The 22261-nt window shown below is 37.5% G+C and overlaps 1 pseudogene; it reads left to right on the top strand.

The window, feature by feature from the left end:
- Positions 1-367: 367 nt before the first annotated feature.
- On the top strand, positions 368-4218 carry LOC103274920 (annotated as a pseudogene).
- The last annotated feature ends 18043 nt before the right edge of the window (positions 4219-22261 follow it).

Raw genomic sequence — 22261 nt, 5'->3', positions numbered from 1 at the left:
ATACTGCCAAGTAAATCCTTGAAAGTTTTCCTTGTAGTTGCTTGTCTTTCCTCTGACAATGAAAAATATACTATATATCATTTGCATGCAAAATATACACCTCTAAACTCTGACTTCTAAATATGCCATCTCAGTTTTATGGCATGAAGGAAATTGAACACATAGATTTCACCTATTGTTCAAATGACCTAACATTTCTCATCTTAGAAAATGTACTTTTAATAACACTACAACTATTATTTAATATTTCTTTTGAGAACTCTGACATACCCTTCAAGGTACGAGGTCTACTGTGGCTCTTATAAGTAAAGGGTGATAGGGTCAAATCTGCCATCCTAACTTCTAGTTCTCACCTCACATTCGCAGCATGCATTGTCTTGGAGATTCTTGGTAGCCAGAAATTAAACCAGTATTACCAAATGAACTTCAAATAATTGTGTGTGAAAAGAGAGAATGACAATTACATGAAAACAATAATATCTTCATCTATTTTGCTCTCCTTCTCTAAGTCAGACAAGAAATCTTGATATGTAAGAGAGAGAAAAATAGGTGGCAAAAGACTTCAATGCTGCTGGTGTGTATCCTTTCTAGAGAAGAACCAAAAATCACAAAAGTTGTATTGGTAAGATCAGGATTTGGGAGTAATTTTTTTTAAGATGAGAAAAAAAAATGAGAACTTTGTAGAAAGCGATGTGCTCCTAGACCTGCCATTTGTACATGGACTTAGTTTTCTACAAAAAGAGAGGGTTGGACTAAATCAAAGCAAGACAGCAAAAGATAAAATTGATTTTTCACAAATCGTAATGTTTAAAAATAGATGTCACTGATCCCCTTGAGCCCAAAGTAACCCTCATGAGTCTCACCTGAGTCTCACCTCATCCTTTGGCACTAGATGGTTAACAGAGCAGCAAATAATAAAAAACTTGAAATCAATCCAATGATGAGTTCAATCTCTCCTTGCCTTTACCTCTTAATATCTCACACTTATTCTCCAGCCTGGAGAGACTCATAGGCAGGGAGAGTTGCTGTACCTATTTGTTTACAAAAATATCAAGCGATAGGTATATAATTACATGTAATAATAGAACATTATTATTATTTCTAATAATAGAATATATTTACTTACAATGGTTAATAATAAAATTACAATGACTAACAGGCATAGTTAAATATTTATCGCTACACATATTACTGTATAGGAGGCATTAGTATGAGGCATTAGCTTAAGGTCATTAGAGATCATGAAAAGATTCAAATGTTTTTAAAACTGCCAAGGGTGACTTTCTGAAGTAAGCCTAAGACTAACCAATTAAGAACACTGAGAGACAAATTTCATCTCAAAATAAGCAATAACTTTCTAGCAATTAGCGCTGCTATCGGTGGAATGTAGCAGCCTCTGAAGACATGCTTCCTGTTACTAAGAGAAATCTAATAGAAGGAGACTCACCGCATGCAAGGAATATATCCAGACTCTGTGTGCTAATAAGAGCTGGTGAGTCATTCACAGACAAGCTGCTTTAATAGCTTCCAAAGCCACCTTACACAAGCAACCCCAAAATATGAGCCCCCTCAGTTTCCCAGTCCAAGGTTTCTTCCCAACAGAGATTCTAGCTAATACATAGCAGTTGAAATGATATGAATGTACATCTACACAATTTATTTTTTCTCCAATGTCAACTGAAATCAGACTCCCCTCTGAGTCTCCAGTGTCCCTTATACCATACTCTATGTCTTTGCATATCCTTAGTTTAGCTCCCACTTATACGTGGAATACTTAGAATACTTAGAATTTCACTGCAGAATGCTTATAAGTAGATATTCCACATTTTCATTATCCACTGATTGGCTGATGGGCGTTTGGGTTGATTCCATATCTTTGCAATTGTGAATTATGCTGTGATGAGCATGTGGTTGCAGATGTCTTTTTTACATAATGACCTCTGTACCGTTGGGTAAATATGTAGTAGTGAGATTGCTGCATCAGTTGGTAAATCCACTTTTAGTAATTTGAGAAAACTCCATACCACTTGAGAGAGGTTGTACTAATTTACATTCCCACAGTGTATAAGCATTCCCTTAATTCCATATCTGTGCCAGCTTCTATTGTTTTTTATTTTTTATTTTTATTTTTGAGTTGGAGTCTCACTCCGTTGCCCCAGTTGGAGTACAGTGGCACATTCACAGCCACCCCAGCATCAACCTGCTGGACTCTAGCAATCCTTCTGCCTCAGCCTTCCAAGTAACCAGAACTACAGGTGTGCACTACCATGCCCGGCAAATTTTCAATCTATTGTAGAGACGAGGTCTCGCCAAGTTGCCCAGGCTGGTCTCAAACCCACGGGCTCAGGCAATCCATTCGCCTCGGCCTCCCAAAGTGCTGGGATTATAGGCTGAGCCACCGAGCCCAGCCTTGATTTTTTAATAATGGCCTTCCTGACTGGTATAAGGTGATATCTCATTGTGGAAATTTGCATTTCCCTGATGATAAGTGATGATGAGCATTTTTTCATTTGTTTTGTGAGCCATTAGTATATCCTCTTTTGAGAGATGTCTGTACATGTTGTTTGTCCACTTTTTAACAGGGATATTCGCTTTTTTCTTGCTGATTTGTTTGAGTTATTTGTTTATTATGGATATTAGTTCTTTGTCAGATGTATAGTTTGCAAATATCTCCTCCCATTCTGTAGGTTGCTTGTTTACTCTGTTGATTATTTTGTTGTGCAGAAGCTTTTCAGTTTAATTAAGTCCCACTTGTTTATTTTTATTTTTATTACATTTGCTTTTGAGGTTTTAGCCAAAAATTCTTTGCCCAGGCCAATGTCCAGAAGAGTTTTTCCTAGGTTTTCTTTTAGGATTTTTATAGTCTCAGATCTAACATTTAAGTCTTTAATCCATCTTGAGCTAATTTTTGTATATGGGGAGAGACAGGGACCAAGTTTCATTTTTCTGCATGTAGCTATCCAATTTTCCCAGCACCATTTGTTGAATAGGGTGTCCTTTCCACAGTGTTTGCTTTTGTTTGCTTTGTCAAAGATAAGTTAGTTGCAGGTATTTGGGTTTATTCCTGGAATCTCTATTCTGTTCCATTGGCCCATGTGTCTGCTCTTGTACCAGTACCACACTGTTTTGGCTACTATAGCTTTGTATTATAGTTTGAAATCAGGTAATGTGGTGCCTCTAGCTTTATTCTTTTTGATTAGGATTGCTTTGGCTATTCTGGCTCTTTTTTGGTTCCATATGCAGTTTAGGATTGCTTCTTCTATTTCTGTGAAAAATGACATTGGTAGTTTGATAGGGACTATGTTGAATCTGTAGATTACTTTGGATAATATAGTCATTTTAACAATGTTGATTCTTCCAATCCACGATGATGGAATGTTTCTCCATTTCTTTGTGTCTGCTATAATTTATTTCATCTGTGTTTTGTAGTTCTCCTTGTGGAGATATTTCACCTCCTTGTTTAAATATATTTCTAGGTACTTCAGCTTTCGGGCTGCCATTGTAAATGAAATTGAGTTCTTGATTTGATTCTCAGCTTGGTGGCTGTTGGTGTGTAGCAGTACTACTGACTTGTGTGTGTTGATTTTATATCCTGAAATTTTACCAGATTTATTTTTCAAGTCCAGGAGTCTTTAGGATTCTCAGGTATAAGAGCATATTGGGAAGTGGACCCGACAGTGGTCAGCAGCGGTCCCACAATGGTGGGGGATGCCGGGGGCGGGTAGTGGGTGGCAGCTGCGCCGGGGTAGCAGGTGGCCTCCTGAAGAATGCCATCCGCTCATCTAGGAGCGCTCTGGAGAGTCGTCCATGACTGATGTAAAGGAGGATGAGCAGGTTCCCGACAGCATAGAGGCCCGTGAGATCTTGGATCTTATTCACTCTGTCAATGACCCAGAGCATCCACTGAAGCTGGAGGAGTTTAATGTAGTAGAGCAAGTCCGGGTTCAGGTTAGTGACCCTGAGAGCACAGTGGCTGTGGCCTTCATGACCACCATTTCGCACTGCAGCATGGCCACCCTTATTGGCCTATCCATCAAAGTCAAGCTTCTTCGCTCCCTTCCCGAGCGTTTCAAGATGGACGTGATCATTACACCTGGGACCCATGCCTCAGAGCATGCAGTGAGCAAGCAGCTTGCAGTTAAGAAGCAGGTGGCGGCTGCCCTGGAGAACACTCACCTCCTGGAGGTTGTGAATCAGTGCCTGTCAGCCCATTCCTGAGTCTGGCTTTTGCCCCCCGGCTTGCACAGCAGTGTCCTGGCTCACGGCCTTGTTTTTTTGAATCACTGACAATGAGAAACTAACATTTTGCATTTTGTAATAAACTTTTAATTTATATTCATTCCCTTCCCCCAAAAAAAGAGCATATTGTTGGCATACAGAGACAGTTTGATTTCTTCTTTTCCAATTTGGATATCCTTTATTGTTTTGTTTTGTTTTTTCTTGCCTGATTGTTCAGGCTAGGACTTCCAGTTCTGTGTCGAATAGGAGTGGTGAAACTGGGTGCCCTAGCCTTGTTCTAGTTCTGAGGGGAAATGCATTCAACTTTTCTCCATTCAGGATGACATTGGCTATGGGCCTGTCATATATGGCTTCTATTATTTTGAGGAATGTTTCCTCTATGACTATTGTGCTGTGGGTTTTTATCATGAAAGGATGCTGGATTTTATCAAAGGCATTTTCAGCATCTATTGAAGTGCTCATGTGATTTGATTTTTAATTCTGTTTATACAGTGAATCATGTTGATTGATTTGCATATGTTGAACTCCCCTTGCAACCGTAGATAAAACCCACTTGGTCATGGTGTTTTTTATATATGTATAAATGTTGTTGAATTTGGTTTACTAATATTTTGTTGAGGATTTTTGTATCATTGTTCATAAGGGATATTGGCCTGTATTTTTCTTTTCTTGTTGTGTCTTTTTCTGGCTTTGGTATCAGCATGATACTGGCTTCATAGAATGAGTTAAAGAAGATTCTCTCCTCTTTGATCTTGTAGAATATCTTCAGTAAAATTGGAACCAGTTCTTCTTTGATGGTCTGGTAGAATTCTGCTATGAGTCCATCAGGACCTAGACTTTTTTATTGTTGGGAGACTTAATTACTCTTTTAATCTCGCAACTCATTATCGGTCTGTTTGGGATTTCTATTTCTTCCTGATTCAAAGTTGGGGGGTTGTTTCCAAGAATCCATTTTCTCTGGATTGTCTAGTTTGTTTGCATAGATGTGTCCATAATAGTCTCAGAAGAACTTTTAAATTTCTTTTGTATCAGTTGTAATGTCTCCATTTTCATTTCTGATTGAGTTAATTTGAATCTTTTGTCTTCATTTCTTTATTAATCTAGCTAGTAGTCTATCAATTTTGTGTATCTTTCCAAAAAACCACCTTTTTGTTTCATTGATCTTTTTTTTTTTTTTCCCATTTCATTGAGCGCTGATCTGATCTTTGTTATTTATTTTCTTCTGCTAGCTTTGGGTTTGGTTTGCTCATTTTTTTTAGTTCCTTGATGTATGATGTTAGGTTATTGATATGCAATATTTCAGTCTTATTATTTTAGGCCTTAAGCACTATACATTTTTCTCTGTGCACAGTTTTGACTGAGTCACAGAGGTTTTGATAACTTGTTTTATTGTTGTCATTTGGCTCAAGAAATTTTTTAATTTTCATCTTTGTTGACCCAAAGATCATTCAGGAGCAGATTGTTTAACTTCCATGTTTTTGTTTGGTTTCATGAGTTCTTCTTGGAGTTAATTTCTATTTTTATTCCACTGTGGTTTGAGAAGATGCTTGTTATAATTTAGATTTTTTTTTTAATTCATTGAGACTTGATTTGTTGCCTATCACATGGTCTGTCTTGGAGGACGATCCATGTGCTGATGAGAAAAATGTATATTCTGCAGTTTGGGGGTGGAATATTCTGTAGATGCTTGTTAGTTCCATTTGCTCTAGGGTCCAGTTTAACTCCAATTTTCTGTTGTTGTTGTTGACTTTCTGCTATAATTATCTGTCTACTTGCTATCAGTGAAGTGTTGAAGTCTCCAAATATTATTATCTTGTTGTTTATGTCTTCTTTCAGTTCTAGTAGAATTTGTTTCACAAAGCTGGGGTCTCTCGTGCTTAGTGCATATATGTTTAAAATTGTTATGTCTTCTTGTTAGATTGAGTCCTCTATCATTGTATAATAACTATCTTTGTCTTTTTTTACTGTTGTTAAAGTGTTTTTTATCTGATATGAGAATGACTACCCCAACTCATCTTTGGTTTCCAGTTGCATGGAATATTTTCCCCCATCCCTTTACCTTGAGTCTATAGGAGTCTTTGTGAGTTAAGTGGGTCTCTTGAAGATAGTTGAACTTTTTAAAATCTATTCTGCTAGTCTTTTCTTTTTACTGGGGCATTGAGACCATTTACATTCAGAGTTAATGATAATATGGATGGTACTATTCCATTCATCATACTGGTTGTTAACTGGTTAGCTGGTTAGTTAGTTTGTTTGATTCTTTGTTTTCTCTATTGTTTTGTTGTTCCAAAGGCCTGTGAGATTTCTGGTTTCCAGAGTTTTTCTACTAGTGTATTTCAACCTTTTATTTCAGTATTTAGAACTCCTTTGAGTTTTTCCTGTAGAGTCTTTCTGGTGGTGACAAATTCTGCCAGTATTTGCTTGTCTAGGAAAGAGTTCATTTCTCTTTCATTTATGAAACTTAGTTTTGTGGGATACAAAAATCCTTGCCTGACTGTTATTCTGTTTGAGGACATTGAAGATAGCACTCCAATCCCTTCTGGCTTGTAGGGTTTTTTCTGAGAAGTCTGCTGTTAGTCTGATAGGTTTCCTTTGTAAGTTATTTAACGCTTTTGTCAACGCTTTTGTCTCACTTCTCTTACAATTCTTTCCTTCATATTAGCTTTGTGTTACCAGATGATTAGATACCTTGTAAATGACCTTTTGGCAATGAATCTTCTGGATTTGGGTGTTTCGTTTTTGGTTTTGTTTTTTGTCTTCTTGCATTTGGTTGTTTAGAGCTCTGGCAAGACCAGGGAAGTTTTCCTCCATTATTCCACAAATAGGCTTTCCAAACCTATTGCTTTCTCTTTGTCCTAGGATTCATAGGTTTGGACATTTTACATAGTCCTACAGAATAGAGACTTTTTTCTATTCTCTCAATTCTGTTTTCTTATTGTTCTCTAATTGGGTTAATTCTAAAGACTTGTCTTCTAGTTTCTTCTGCTTATTCTAGTCTACTATTAACACTTTGTACTGCAGTTTTTACTTCCCATAATGATTCTTTCATTTCTAGAATTTTAGCTTTTTAATTTTTTTTAGGTGTCTATCTCTTTGGAGAATTTTTCGCTCATGTCCTGAATAGTTTTTTAAAATTCTTTGTTGGTTTTCAATTTTCTCCTGAAGTTCATTAATTAATGTTAAAATTGGCCTTTTGAATTCTATATCTGGAATTTCAAAAATTTTCATTTTGGTTAGGGTTTATTGCTGAAGAGTTGGTGTGGTCTTTTAGGACTGTGGGGAACTCTTTTATTTGTTTATTTATTTATTTATCTTTCAGAATTACTTTTCTGGTTCCCTCTCATTTGGGTAGATCCAGCCTTGGTTACATCCAGCCTTGGTGTGATGAGTTTCTCCATGACCAGCTGTAGCAGTCCTGTGCCAGATCCCTACAATGGCTCACACAATCCTGAGTAGCTGCAGTGGCTTCAAAAGTGGCATTAGCTGGAGTTTGGGATTGGGTCTTTTTCAAAGTTCAGGTATTATATCCAATGTGATGGGCTATAATGTGACTTCTAGCCACGAGGTGATGCTTATGGGAGAAAATCAGCTAGGATGGTGGCTGTGGGGTTTCTTCTTGGTGTGTGTTGCACCAAGAAAATGCCTAGCCAGCCTAGGCGGGGGGTGGGGGTGGCTCTGGGGATTTCCCAAATTATCTGTCTGTTTTGAGCCTTTGAGGGGAGTGTGGAGGTAGGGAGAAGGGAGTTTGAGCACCCCACAAGAATGCACTTTGACTACCCCAGTGGGGATTATGAAAGAGTCCCAGGCCACTAGAGTCATGCTGTTGTGCAAGGCCCAGAAGAGTTCACAGGGGAGTGAGAGGCTGCTGTCGCAATGAGTTTCACCCCGTCTCCAAGCTTGGCTTCAGCCAGTTTGCCTTGTGCGTGTCAACAGGCAGTCAGCTTCAGGACCTCAGGTGTTTTTAGGCAACCTACCCAGCCAGGAAGGAAGTATCCGCAGCTGTGAAGTTTGCCCCTGGGGCCTGCCCCTCCCAGGCCAGCTAGAAAGCAGTTTCTCTACCCACCAAGGTTGAGTTTCTGGGAAATGGCAGCTTGAGCTGCTCGAGGCTTTCTTTTTTCCTGCTCTACTCCACATGGGCTGTGACAGAGCACGGCTGTGGATAATGCAATTTCTGGTGAGGGACTGAAGTCTGACAAGGCTCGAGGGCCCTCCAAGTCTGTGGCAGGAGCGCAGAACTCCCCACCCCCCACTCAACTTATCCACTGGGTCTGGATGCTGCTGGTAGACTGTGGTGTCGTAGCTGAGAGTCTGGCCAGTTCCAACCCAGGTCAATAGATTTTTCTCTTCTTTGCACTCTGTGGTTATTATCACTTCTTTGAAGAGTCGTGGGGAGCATGCTGCTGTTCTTTCTGGGTGCTGAGGAAACTATCCTGGTTTAATCTGTAGAGGAAATTCACTTTAGCTGCTTCGGAAAGGCCGACTTAATCCTTCCCTGCTACATCCGCTTTTTAACAGGAGCTTTTTAAGTTTTATAATGAAATCATGTTTGCTTTAACACACTTAACGTCTTCTAATTGCGTGTAATCATTTTTATTTTCCTTTTGGGTGACAAAATTATATCCTAAGACCCCAAAACTCCTTTTACAGACTAGCCCCACCCCTATCCTTTTTCATACCACCTCAAATATTTCTGAAAGCATCCTTGTCTCTAATAACACCTAAGAGTTTCTGGCCTATTCTTAGTTTTCTGATCTTAAGACATGGAGTCAGCTATACTTCAAGGAGCCCTGGTTAATTTTAATAATACAGAATATGAGAAATTGTGATGGTGACATTAGATCACTCATTAGACTGTTCCATGTGACTACAGGAGGCAAAAAGAATAACACCAGATGACCCAAGAAGTGTCTGCTTAAATCATGAAAGCATGTTGAACGTTGGAATAAGAAAGTATGCTCGCCGGGCTCGGTGGCTCAGCCTGTAATCCGGAGACCCGCCTGGGCAGCAAGACCTCATTAATACAATAAATCAAAAAATCAGTCGGGCGTGGTAGCGCATGCCTGTAATTCCGGCTACTTGGAAGGCTGAGGCGGAAGGATCGCCAGAGCCCAGCAGGTCGAGGCTGCAGTGGCCGGGAGCGGCCACTGCACTCCAGTCTGGGTGACAGAGTGAGACTCCAACGCAAAAAAAAAAAAGAAAGTATGTTCACAAATAACAATGATGCACAATATTTCAGCTTTCAAAATGATGGACATGTTAAACGGGTAAAAATCATTTATAAAAGTGAAAATTTAGAACAACAATTTTTTTTTACATATTGAAGCAAATCATATGCAGCCAGTAGAGTTTTCCAGAAAAAAATAGGAAATCGGTTAGCAATGGTGTTTGTCAAAAAAGAATTCTACTTTCTTCTTTTTTAAACCTGGAGAATACAATGAGAAACTTTTAATTAGAGTTTGTTTCTTTCCATAAATGATAGAATTTTTAAATAGGTGGGCTGAGAAAGAAATCTGAGTGTCTATTCTGTTTTATACATTTTAATCAGATAATTACTTTAGAAAAAAACTAATAGATGAAGAAACCAAGATCTCAGATGACAATCTAAAAATTTGTGGCTATAATTCATATCCCACAACAAGAATGAATCAACCCTTGTGTTTTTATCACTCCCTAATGATCAAAAGCTAAATTGCCAGCAGAATGTGGTGGCTTATGCCTGTAATCTTGACATTTTGGGAGATTGAGGCAGGAGGATTGAGACTAGGAGTTCAAGACCAGCCTGGGCAACAAAGTGAGACCCTGTCTCTACAAAAAAAAAACAACAACAGGAAAATTAGCTGGGTGTGGTGGTGCTTGCCTGTAGTCCCATCTACTCGAGAGGCTGAGACAGGAGGATTGCTTGAGCCTAGAAGTTCGAGGCTGAGGAGAGTCATGACGTGCCACTGCACTCCAGTGGGCAGCAGAATGAAACCTGGTCTCAAAATAATAAAAAAAAAAGCTAAGTTTCCATAACATCAGTTATCCTGCCAAATATCCAGAGGAAAAGTAAAAGGTCAAATTAACTTGGATAGATTTTCATGACTCTTGCTTTTGAATAATATATAAGGGAACAGCCATTTTTCAAAAAGAACATTTAAGAACGTATCTTGAAGATATATTTCTTTCATAAAATAAAACTATAAGAAATTATTTCTCTTTTTTGGGATGTGGCTTTGTGAATTTATGAAGAATACTGTCCTTTATTTTAACATCCTATGGAAACTTCAGAGACAGACCAAATATTGCTAATCCAGCTGGCAGCAATTCATATGATATAGATGTTTGTGGTAAACCCTCCCCAGGGAGGTTGTTAAGGTGTTGCATCAGACAAGAGTCATTCATAAACCTTAGCTGTGTTTCCAAGCGATCTGTTGTTTCGTCTAATTACATCAACTATAAGTTTGCTAAATTCATTCACAGATATATGCTGAGCATTACATCAAAGTTAGACTTCATTTTGTTATAACTACTCTTTTATTTTGCATTACTGAAACATTTGTCAATGGATAAGACTAGTGTTGTAATTTTACATTAGGATTCCTTAAACTTTTTTTGTTTTCTAAAGAAACATAGTGGTTTTCAAAGATGCCAGACTTGAAGGGATTTGAATAGCTCATCAATACATCAATCTTAAAGGATAAAAGGTTGAAGTTATCTGTTAGTATGAAATCAGTATGAATTCATAGATGAATAAATATTAAATAAAAACAAATCATACTAAACTTTGACTATCAGATGAGAAGATAAGGACTTTAATTGTTTTTTTACTTAATTATACTTTTGGCTCAATATTCTTTGTTGAAAAGCTTGCTATTTTCTTATGCTATCTATAGCAAGAATGAATTACAATATTTTGCATAGTCACCAACAATTTATATTCTTATTGTACTAATTTGGTTAAGAAATGGAGAGAATAGAAATTAGAATAGAAAAATGAGTTTTTCTTCCAAGATCAATGTAGTTTAGAATACAGTAAGTCTCAGAAGTATAAAATTGAATTTTTAAAGAAAATGAACATCCTAGAAGCTCTCAGGTTGAGTGGCTCTATTTATTATTTATTCAGGACAATTCTACAAACCAGAGTAATGCTTTCTTACTCATATTTAATCGTACATGCTTTATCTTCATGGTTTATGTTAGGTTAAAAATCTCCCAGCAGGTTCTCCAAAATGTTAGGTCAAACCCACCAAGGGGTATCTGTGATCTGGTGCCACATAAAAGAGGCAAAAAATTGCACGGAAGTTAGATTGGAAGATATAGTTTGTTTAGTAAGTAAATTAGAGAGAGAGAGAAAGAGAGAAGAGATTCACCTCCCCAAGGTAGGAGTGGGGACCAAAGCTAAGAAAACATGGCAGGGAAACCCCCTTGGGTCCCTTCCCACTGTGGGAACCTTTCTGTCCTCTCAATAAATCCCATTTCTAAAAAAAAAAATGACTGCCACAACTCAAAATGGACATGGTTTGGCCAGCGCTTAACAAAACAATGGTGACTGTTTGAAGTTGAATGCCTTTTAAACCTTCCCTTTGATGGGGGCAAGTTGTTATTGGGTGGCTATCTGCTTCACATTATCATGGATACAAGTACAGGTACTGACGCCAGGTAATGAATGGCAGGCAGGTGGGTGGGTTAGTCACATGTTTGCTGCCATGTTGATGAGGTCTGCCATGAAGGTCATGAAGGGCTGATTAGGTTAACTTGTTTCCAAAACAAGCTGGGGAGGGGGTTGTAAAACAATTATCAATAGCTACCTCTGAGAAACCGGTTCTGTCCTTGGCTAGTGAATAGAGGGTAAATTAAAGTGAACTGCTAGAAAAACATGACAGATCTAGGCAATATTAAAATGGCTCCTCATTGGGTATATTGACTCTATCTTATGTCCTTTCAGCTTATTTATAATATTCTTTATATGTTGATATTCTCTCTATAAGCCAGTATATTTGTTTGGTTGGTTGGTGGATTTTTGGTTTTTTTTTTCAGAAAGTAGAATTTATTGAGAGGACAGAATAGCTCCCAGAGCGGGAGGAGACCTGAGGAGGTTGCCCTTCCATGGTTTAAAACTTGAATTAAACAAACATTTTAAAATAGTATAGGAAGTTTGATGATTTTAGGTATATGCTAACATTTTTTCAAAGGACAATTTTTGTCTTTGAAGATAAGCTATGTTACTATAGAATGGCAGTGCAAATTACTAATAGAAAACTTTCTTATTGTCCCACGATTAATACCTTAGAATCCATAATCTAATGTCAAGACATACAAGTGTATTTTCTTATTTTCCCAGAATTAATGCCCAGAATCTACAGTCTAATGTCAAACAAGATCAAATTCTAAAGTCAAAAAACTATCACCTGTGGGCTCAGTTCCTTTCAAGAAAGTTTGCTGAGAGGCACTATTTCAGCACAGACGGAACCATCCATCCTCCCAACCCTTCACCTCTTCTCCTTCTCTGGACTATGTAAAATGAAGGGAGTCTAGAAATAATCCCTGAAGAAAATGAGAGTCTGTACAGCAGCTTCTTTTACTATTCCTATAGGTGAGGAGAAGCTTTCAATATATTCTCTTCCATCCTGTAAGACTGAGGGTACTAGAACCTCTTCCCAGTAAGTTATGACTGCTGATCATCCCTTGTGTGAAATTTTCTAAACTATCAGCCTGCAAAGTATTTGGTGCCCTAGACTTAAAACTGCTGACGAGAGAAGAGAGGGTCAAGAGAGATCACGAGTAGAAACAACTGCAAGGATTAGGGAGGTGAGTAACCTGTATGCCCACCGTGTGGTGTGGCAAGGATATATATGTTTCCCACAATCACCATAAATGTGGATTAGAAATTACATTATCTTTCTGGTTCCCTCCAAGAGAGCTAGCAGAACAGGGAAACTTCAACTGCATAAGGTGATGGACTGACCGCCAGAGGCAGAAATGAAGGGTAGTAAGTAGTTAAGCCCTCAGCTGACTCTCTTCAACCACAGAAACAGAAAGATAAAGGGTCCATTGGGGCCCTTCACAAAACCGACAAACATCTGCTTTTTAGAAAGCCAGTATTTGAATGTCTACCACAAAGAAGTAGTTGCAAGTAAAAGAAGGGAAGAGTAAGCCACTTCATGGTGGGTTTGTTTAAGTATTGGAAGAGCAGTTTCAACAAATGAAATAAACATCAGTCAATTCACTATGGGCAGTTGCATATGGAAACACTTCTTGACTCTTCTTCTCTACCCCAACACCAGAGGACAAAGGGTTTGAAAAGCAACAATGCAGTGAGAGAGTTTTCTCCACCCCCACCATAAGCACAAGTTCCAAGTCACTGGGCCCTGAGAAAAGGAGAGCTTTTAATTTGATTGCAAAACTTAAATCCTAAAATAGACAGGACTACACTACATACAGAGGGTGCCAAATAAATGTATACACATTTCAGGAAAAGAAAAAAGTGTATTAAAACTGTAATACTCAATGTATACTAACAACAAAAGATGAATACAAGACACGTTTGACTTTTGCAGTTACACATTGCTACCATAATTCAATTCAACTTTGAAAAGTGATAACAACTTTTTAAAGGTGCATACATTTTTTTGTCACACTTGATATTAACAACCAGTAATTAGTATTATTTTTCTCATGCAAAATGCCTATTTACTTCTCATTTTGAAAGAAATATTGGCTTAATTTGTAATTCATGGTAACACTTTTTTTTCTCAGTACTTATATATTATTCTACTGTTTGTTGGCTTCGGTTGCTGCTGTTGAGAAACCAACTGTTTGATTTTATTTGATGTCTTAATTCTAGTATGTATAGGTTAATATTTGTTTTTGTTTACCTCCTTAGGATTCACTGAGTTTCCTGAATTCAGTATGGTCTGTTCATAAAATCTGAAATGGTAATTCAATTGTCTCTTCAAATATTTTCTTTTCACCAACTCTTCTACTCGATTTTTCTGTAACTATCATTAAGTGTATTTGAAAACACTTCCTTATATCCTCTCTTTCAAATGTTCTTTTCCTTTTCTTTTTTTGCTGCATGCTGAGTAATTTCTTTGCATCAATATTCCATTTATTTCTTCAGTTGTGAAATAGGATATGTTATTCGTCAATCAGGTTTTTAAGCTTAATTTTATGTTTTAATTTTTAGAACTACTGTTTAGTTCTTTATCAGCAGTTTCTTGGCCTTTGTTCATGTTTTGAATTCCCTCTTTTTTTTACTGAGATATTCTAAAATACTACTCATTTTGTTCTGATTATTACAGCTTTGTAGGTATTGTTCATATTGTTTTATTTCTGCTAACTTTGTGTATGATTTATTTCTTTATGTTTTAATAATATTTTATTGTGATATGATAGTCATTGGAACTCTGAAAATTGTTTTTTCAGGTTTTTTTCCCCCGTAACATAAGATTTGTGTATCCTTTTGTCAAGCTTTTGTCAAATTACTCAGCAAGCTCTGGCCATTATCAATCCAGAATCACTTTAACTTAATTATTGGCTTGGGATTTGAAGTCACACAGTATGTGAGGTCTTCTGGTCAGGAAATCTTAAAAGATAATTGTTTTTGTATTGTTTTTAGTTTTGCATTCTGTTCCGCCCAAAACCAAGATGTTCTGACATGTATCTAGGATTTTTTAAATGAAGTTTGGAAAGATGACAGACATGGAGATAACTGCCTTGAAAGAACAATTTACTGCTCGCAGTTCCAAAAGGAGCATGCCACACCATGCAGAATCATTTGGGTAAGCACCAGGGTAAATCAGGAGGTAGAAGGGTCAGGAGAAATTATGGTCCAGAGCCTTCATGCTGGTTTTGCAGGAAGAAAGGAAAGAGGCAGGACAGGCAAGCTGAGCAATTTTAGGATTGGATAGTTTAAACAATTATAGTAGGATCTAAAGATATAGGGGTGGTCTCTAGTTGTCCTGTACCTGGTAGGTGATTTAGGACAGGGAGAATATTGATATGGTGTATGAGAATTAGAAAGAGGATGTGATTGAGGGTATAGACTCAGGATTGTTTGGTTTGTATATGAAAAGCGTTCTATTCACCAACAAGGTGTTTGTGTTTCTAGCAATTAGCTAGCCCTGAAAGGGCAGTCTCTCCAGGATCAGCAAGCCCCCTAGATGTCAAGTCATCATAAAATATAAAATAGTATAATATGTAAGATTAGGCAAGTATTCTCAACATCCTCCTCTGCAAAGAGGTTTCCCCTTAAGTTCAGTTACTAAGGAGTTGCTTTCTTGGAAGAGGAGTCTCGTATTATTGAGGTTCTCTCTGATTCGGCCTTCTAGGGAATTCAGGCCCTTACTGTTAGGGTTCGGATAGGGTGAGGGTGGTGTGTTGGAGGGGTGAAGAGGTGAGGGGAGGCATGGCACCGGTAACCCAGAGATCTGAGTAATTGCAAAGATTTGCAACACACAAAAAGGTTAAGGAAAGAAAAATTTATTTAAAAGTAAAATAGAGAGAGAAAAGAGAAAGAAGATTCACCTCCCCAAGGTGGGGGAGGGGACTAAAGCCAGGAAGCATGACGACAGCCATACCTCAAAGAGCACATGGCCACACCAGAGTCTAGCAAGGCAGTAGTCGCTGGTTGCTTGTGATTGAGTTCTTTTAACCATTCCCCTTGACAGGTAAAGATCATTAAGGTGATTGGGTGGTGGTCTGCTTCCATGTCATCACAAAGGTGCAGACAAGCGCAGGTACCGATGTCAGGTGATGGACAGCAGGCAGATGGATGGGTTAGTCCCATGATTGCTGCCATGGTGGGGCTTATTCTGTCATGTAGGTCACAAAGGGCTGATTAGGTTAAGGGGGGCGGGGTTTCCTGCAAGAGACTTGTTAGACATTTACAATTCACAAACTCAAACATTTACAACTCACAAATTACTTGACCAAAGGTGGGGTGGTCGGATTATTACTTTTATGACTTTGGCTAGCCAAAAGGTGACATTTGATCTTCGGTCTTGACAGGGAACCTAAAAATTTACTAGAGATTATTAAGCTAAACCACGAATGGTTGGGTTGTCCTGGTCTTGCATCTGAAAGAGATTTGCCGAGGGGGATGGGATAGGTTGCTGCTTGTTTTACAGTAGAATGTCTGAATGCTTTCTAATGGTTATGCTGAGGCAAAAAGACTGACTGCTTTCCTTCCAGCCTCCATGGATGCGTGTGACATTAAAATATACGCTCTAGGCTAGCAGATGCTCTCTCTAGGCGAGCACTGACTTCAATCTCACCTATTCTTCTGGAATTGTGTTTTTTTTGTCAATTCTGCCCTCTGATGGTATTTCTTAACTTCCTGGCTCCTTAATCATAATTTTTTAAAAAGCTTTGCACCTTTTATCCATTGTTGTAGACATTTAATACTGGTAGGGGCTTTTCTGGTCATCTAGCAACCATTTTTAATGTGTCTTTGCTCGTTGAAAATGATTCTCAATTCACTCTATTAAAAGCAAGAAAAACAATCCTAAAATAGTATCTAATGACATGTCAATCTTGGATTTTCAAGAGTTTACAGTTTTATACATTTTGAACACTTGCCATTAAAGTGCAAGTTACTTAAGATTTTTGACTAAATGCTTTGTAACTTCTATTTTTTCTAAGAAATTTTAAACCTTTTCTGTGGTTTAATATGTTGCAATCTAAAATCTAATTTTAAAAAATGAGAATGTCATCTTTCCTTTTTAATATTGAAACTATTTTTGTGAGGATATAAATATTTCTTAAAGTACAGACTGTATTTTCTAGTTCATTGATCTTAAAATATAGAATCAGAATATGCAATATTTTCTAAATGGGCAGTAAGAAAACATTTTACAAACCAGCCAAAGACAATTCAGTATGCATTCAACAAGCATATAAATGTACGGTTCATACATATGTATCAGAAAATACAATTATATCAGAAAGTAAAACTTGAATTGCGTGGAATGTTACACACAATTTAAACATCATAATAATTTTATGTCACTTTGCTTTCATTTTTGAGATCCAATAACACAAAACAATACAAAAAATGTGAATAATACAATTTTATTCATAAAACATCCACTGAGATGTAGACAACTATTACTGATTATTCACCAAAGCAGCTTTGGGTTTAACTTATTTTTCATTTCACTTTTAACTAAACTAACTGGAAATTTGTGAGTCATCTTACATGTTTTATGTCACCAGATAATATTGAGAATTTAGATAACTATTATTATTAATTCATCATTATTCCCATTTTCTTAGGAATCAAGCCAAGTTTGAGAGTGAACTAGTAAGTAGGGAGCTTGGAAAAGGCCTGTTTAACAAAAGAGATACAAACAAACACGCTTTGTGTGTAATGACTACTCCAAAGTCCTTTGCCAATTAAGCTATCTGCCTTGTGAGAATTCTTCTAGTCTACTTATACTGAGATTAGCAGACAGAGAAAAGAGTAAGAGTTTTGAATAAAGAAATTTTCCTTTAATGAGAATTGGTCCAATCACAAAACCAATAAAATTAAAAACCTCAATTTAAAATGAGATATTTTAAAACTATTGGTAACAAAGAAAATAGTATGCTAATAACCATCTTAGACAAGGGGGAAATGAAATAGAGATTTTCTTTTTTTTTTAGTTGGAGTCTCACTCTTGTAGCCCAGAGCCCAGGTTGGAATACAGTGGCACACTCACAGCCACCGTGGCCTCAACATGCTGGGCTTAAGAGATCCTTCTGCCTTAGCCTTCCAAGTAGCTGGAACTAAAGAAGCATGCCACCATGCCTGGCTAATTTTTGTGATTTAGTGTAGAGACGAGGTCTCACCAAGTTGCCCAGGCTGGTCTTGAGCCTCCGGGCTCAGGCAATTCTCTTGCCTCGGCCTTCCAAAGTGCTGGAATTACAGGCTGAGCCACCATACCTGGCCAAAATAGATGTTTTCAGGCACAGTTGTCTTAAATATAAATTACTGTCAGTTACAGGAGGACAAATTGGCATTATACAGCATCAAAAATCTTTTAAAAATATTTACATACTTTAGTCAACTAAATTTCCAGAACTTTTCCCTTTAAAAAGTCCACAAAAATGTAAGTACAGGCTAGGCATGGTGGCTCATGCCTATAATCCCATAACATTGGGAGGCTGAGGTTAGAGGATCGCCTGAGCCCAGAGGCTCAAGACCAGTATAGGCAATTTGGTGAGACCTTGTCTTTACAATAAATCACAAAAATTAGCCAGGCGTGGTGGTGCACCCCTGTAGTTCCAGCTACTTGGAAGGCTAAGGCAGAAGGATCTCCTGAGCCGAGCAAGTCCAGGCTGTGGTGTCCTTGAGTGTGCCACTATCCTTCAGCCTGGGTGACAGAGTGAGACTCTAACTCAAAAAAAAAAAAAAAGAAAAGAAAGAAATGTGAGTGTATATGTCTTTGTCACAATTTTGTTTATAATTGTAAATATTTTTAACAAGAGTAAGGCCCTTTATTAAAGATAAGCTAAAGAATCTGCATAGCTCTGTGTTTTAAGAAAGGCACCTTCAAGACTCCCCCAACCAAAATCTGACCTTACTAAGAACTCATCCTAATAGTCTGCTCACACTGTGGTTGTTTTCTGCCTTTATTGAAAATTGATTGCTATTTTTCATTACCTCAATATTGACTTATATTATTGACATTTGTAATGTTTACTCCTAATTGTTATTCTAATTTCATTATTCTATTCTTATATTTTGGGTTTTCTGTCTCTCTTTTATTTTCCTTTAAGTTAAATATCTATTCTTACATTTTAATAAAAATAACTTATTTTTACATTCCTAGAAAACTACTTTCAGTCTTAACAACCTCATTCGTAACTCTTTACTTTTTAGATCTAATTTCTTATCTTACATCTGTTTATTTTCCAGTTTAGTTGGGTTTTTGGGGGGTAGAGACAGGATTTCACTATGTTGTCCAAGTTAGTCTCAAACTCCTGTCCTCAAGCAATCCTCCTGCCTCGCCCTAAGATTACAGGCACGAGCCACTGTACTCAGCCCCAGTTTACAGTTTTTAAACTTAATTGCTTTTTCCTTTTTTAAAATTAATATTATATCTTCAGAATAAATTCTCCTGCTTTAAAATTTATTTTATTTCTCTCTTTTGTTTGTTTATATCCATTCACTTAAATATCTGTTTTTCATTTATTATTTTTAGTTTGTTTCTGTTCTGATTTAAAAACCCTGTTCTAGCCGGGCTCAGTGGCTCAGCCTGTAATCCCGCGCCTTGGGAGGCTGAGGTGAGTGGATTGCCTGAGCCCGCGGGTTTGAGATCCGCCTGGGCAACTTGGCGAGACCTCATCTCTACAATAAATCAAAAAAATAAACCGGGTGTGGTAGCGCGCACCTGTAATTCCGGCTACGCGGAAGGCTGAGGCGGAAGGATCGCCGGAGCCCAGCAGGTCGAGGCTGAGGTGACCTGGAGCGGCCACTGCACTCCACTCTGGGCGACAGAGTGAGACTCTAACTCAAAAATAAAACAAAACAAAAAAACAACCCTGTTCCTTGTCTCAGATTCAAGAGGAGAATTCTGTCCCTGCCCATAAGTGACTCCTCAGCCCAGCTGCATGAAGTAGAGTAGCTCTCTGTTCTGGCACTGTCTTTAAGCTCAATTTTCACAAGAAGAGGTCATTATCCTTGCCAGTTCCGTTGAACCTTAACTGATAATTAACCTGAAATGTAACTAGCAGCACATTATAATTGCAATCTAGTTCTTAACAAAGGTTCATCTGAAAGATCTGTAATTGATTCAAGGTTAGTATTCAATGTGAGTCCCTGGATTAAGTCAGAATCAGAAAGCTTGCACTTGAATAAATTATGGAATACTATGTAGTGTTCTGTTCTCATCTAAATCAAATACAATATTGTACTTTGGTGTTTGCTCATTGGTCTGTTTTAAAGAATCACACAAGAAATTGTCCCATGAAAAGTATTAACACATTTATTGTGGAGAAATTACTGGGAACATAGTTGCTCTTGAGCAACAGCTTTGTTTTAGTTTTAATGTTACCGATATGGTCAATTTATGTAATTGACCCTCTGAATAATGTGAACCATTTTCTTTTCTTTTTTGTTGGCTACTAGAGAACACAGAGCTGAAATTATGGCCCATATTCAACAAGCACACAGCCTCTCTTGGCAAGAAATTTAGTTTTAAATTATTTTAAAAATTTCAATATATTCCCTTTACAGTGATTTTCTTATTTACATTTTTTATTTTTTTCTGAGTTGGAGTCTCACTCTGTTTCCCAGGCTGGAGTGCAGTGGCATGCTCACAGCCATCCCAGTGTCGACCTGCTGGGTTCAGGCGATCCTTCAGCTTCAGCCTTTCAAGTAGCCGGAACTACAGGCACACGCTACCACGCCCAGCTAATTGTTTTTATTTATTGTAGAAATGAGGTCTTGCCAAGCTGCCCAGGATGTTCTCGAACCCATGGGCTCAGGCAGTCCCCTCACCTCAGCCTCTCAAAGTGCTGGGGTTGCAGACTTGAGCCACTGCACCCAGCCAGTTACATATTTTTATTTTCTCTGGGCATGTTATGTGCATTGTTATATTCTACCTTGAAGAATCTTGAAACAAGAAACACTCTGAAAGAGAAGCAAAGAAAAGGTCAGCATTAAAACCCCACTTTTCACTTAAGAAAACCAAGACAGTGTGGTTATAACAGGCAGTCAGCCAGTAGAGGAACTGAAATCGGAACATCCACTTTCGATTTATAGAATGACTTAAACTTCATTTAAGTCATACTTAAGACACACAGTCATCAGACTGTGTTGCTATAAATGCCAGAGTTCTATCAACACTGGGACCAACCACTAGTCAGAAATAATCATACACCTTGTGCTGTTTTTTTCTACTTTATTTTGAGAAATATTAAAGTTCTAGAAATATATCAGCCCAGGCAAAGCCAGTGAGTAAAAGTAACTTAAAGTGTCAGCTCCCACCTCTTTGCCTTTTGCTCAGAAAAACCTTAGACAAGCTCAACTTGATGTTTTGTGAACACCCATGTAGAAACACTGCAGACTTTACTGGGTGGGGTTTTAAGGCAAATTTAAAGTACACAAATTTAGTTAAAGAGATGCCGATGAACATAACATAAAGATCCATTTTACCATAAAGATCCGTTTTTTCTATTTAATATCAACCAAATATTTAAATAATACTGATAAATATTTCAAGTAGTGGATAAAATTATCCTAGCAGGCCCTATTTCTAAGCTATAAAAGAGTTTGAAACCCAACCTCTGCTCCGTAGACCTCTGTATTTGCTACGGAGCTCAATACTATTAATTAGTATCATCCAGGGATTTTTCTACAAGACTCTTTTTAGCCTTGTTTTATTTTCTGATTATAAAAGTAACTAATCTTATTGAAGAAAATTGAAGTAAAAATGTATAAAGAAAAAATCAAAATGAGGTTCATAAAGATAATTATAGCTAGCATTTATTAAACATTTACATACATTGCTCTACTTTCCAACAGTCTTACAAAGTGGGTACACTATTTGTCCTGTTTTATGTCTAAAGAAACCAAGGCTCAGAGAAGCTAATTAAATGGTTAAGTGAATGGAACACAAATCATAAAAGTTGTGAGTGGCATTTGATGTATTTCACTCCAGCTTTTATTTATTTATTCATTTGTGATAGAAGACAGATGACAGGTATATAGACAGATAAATAGATCAGTTTAAAAATAAGTAGAGATAGATATTTTTCTCACTGTTAGTACCATATTATATTTGAAACCTGATTCTGCTACATACAATTTACCATTTTTTCATATTTTGAAATTTTTATAAAAATAAAAAAACTGCTGAGTCCATTTAATTGCTTTTAAGGGACAGCAACCCTAACAGATGAGTTTAACATGTAAACATTTAAGTGCTTTTTCAACTACAAGAATTCTAGAGACAGGCAGAAGCGAGTTAGGCATTGTAGTTCAAGGATACATTCAGCAACCTGGCTCTCTCCACCTCTCTTCTCTACTGTCCTTAGCATATACAGCTTCATCCTCCTG

The sequence above is a fragment of the Carlito syrichta genome, unplaced genomic scaffold (assembly GCF_000164805.1).
Source record: "Carlito syrichta isolate Samal-C Ts95f unplaced genomic scaffold, Tarsius_syrichta-2.0.1 Scaffold315125, whole genome shotgun sequence".
Classification (NCBI taxonomy): domain Eukaryota; kingdom Metazoa; phylum Chordata; class Mammalia; order Primates; family Tarsiidae; genus Carlito; species Carlito syrichta.
Note: the sequence above shows the minus strand (reverse complement) of the source record. Positions and strands in the feature narration are given on the sequence as shown.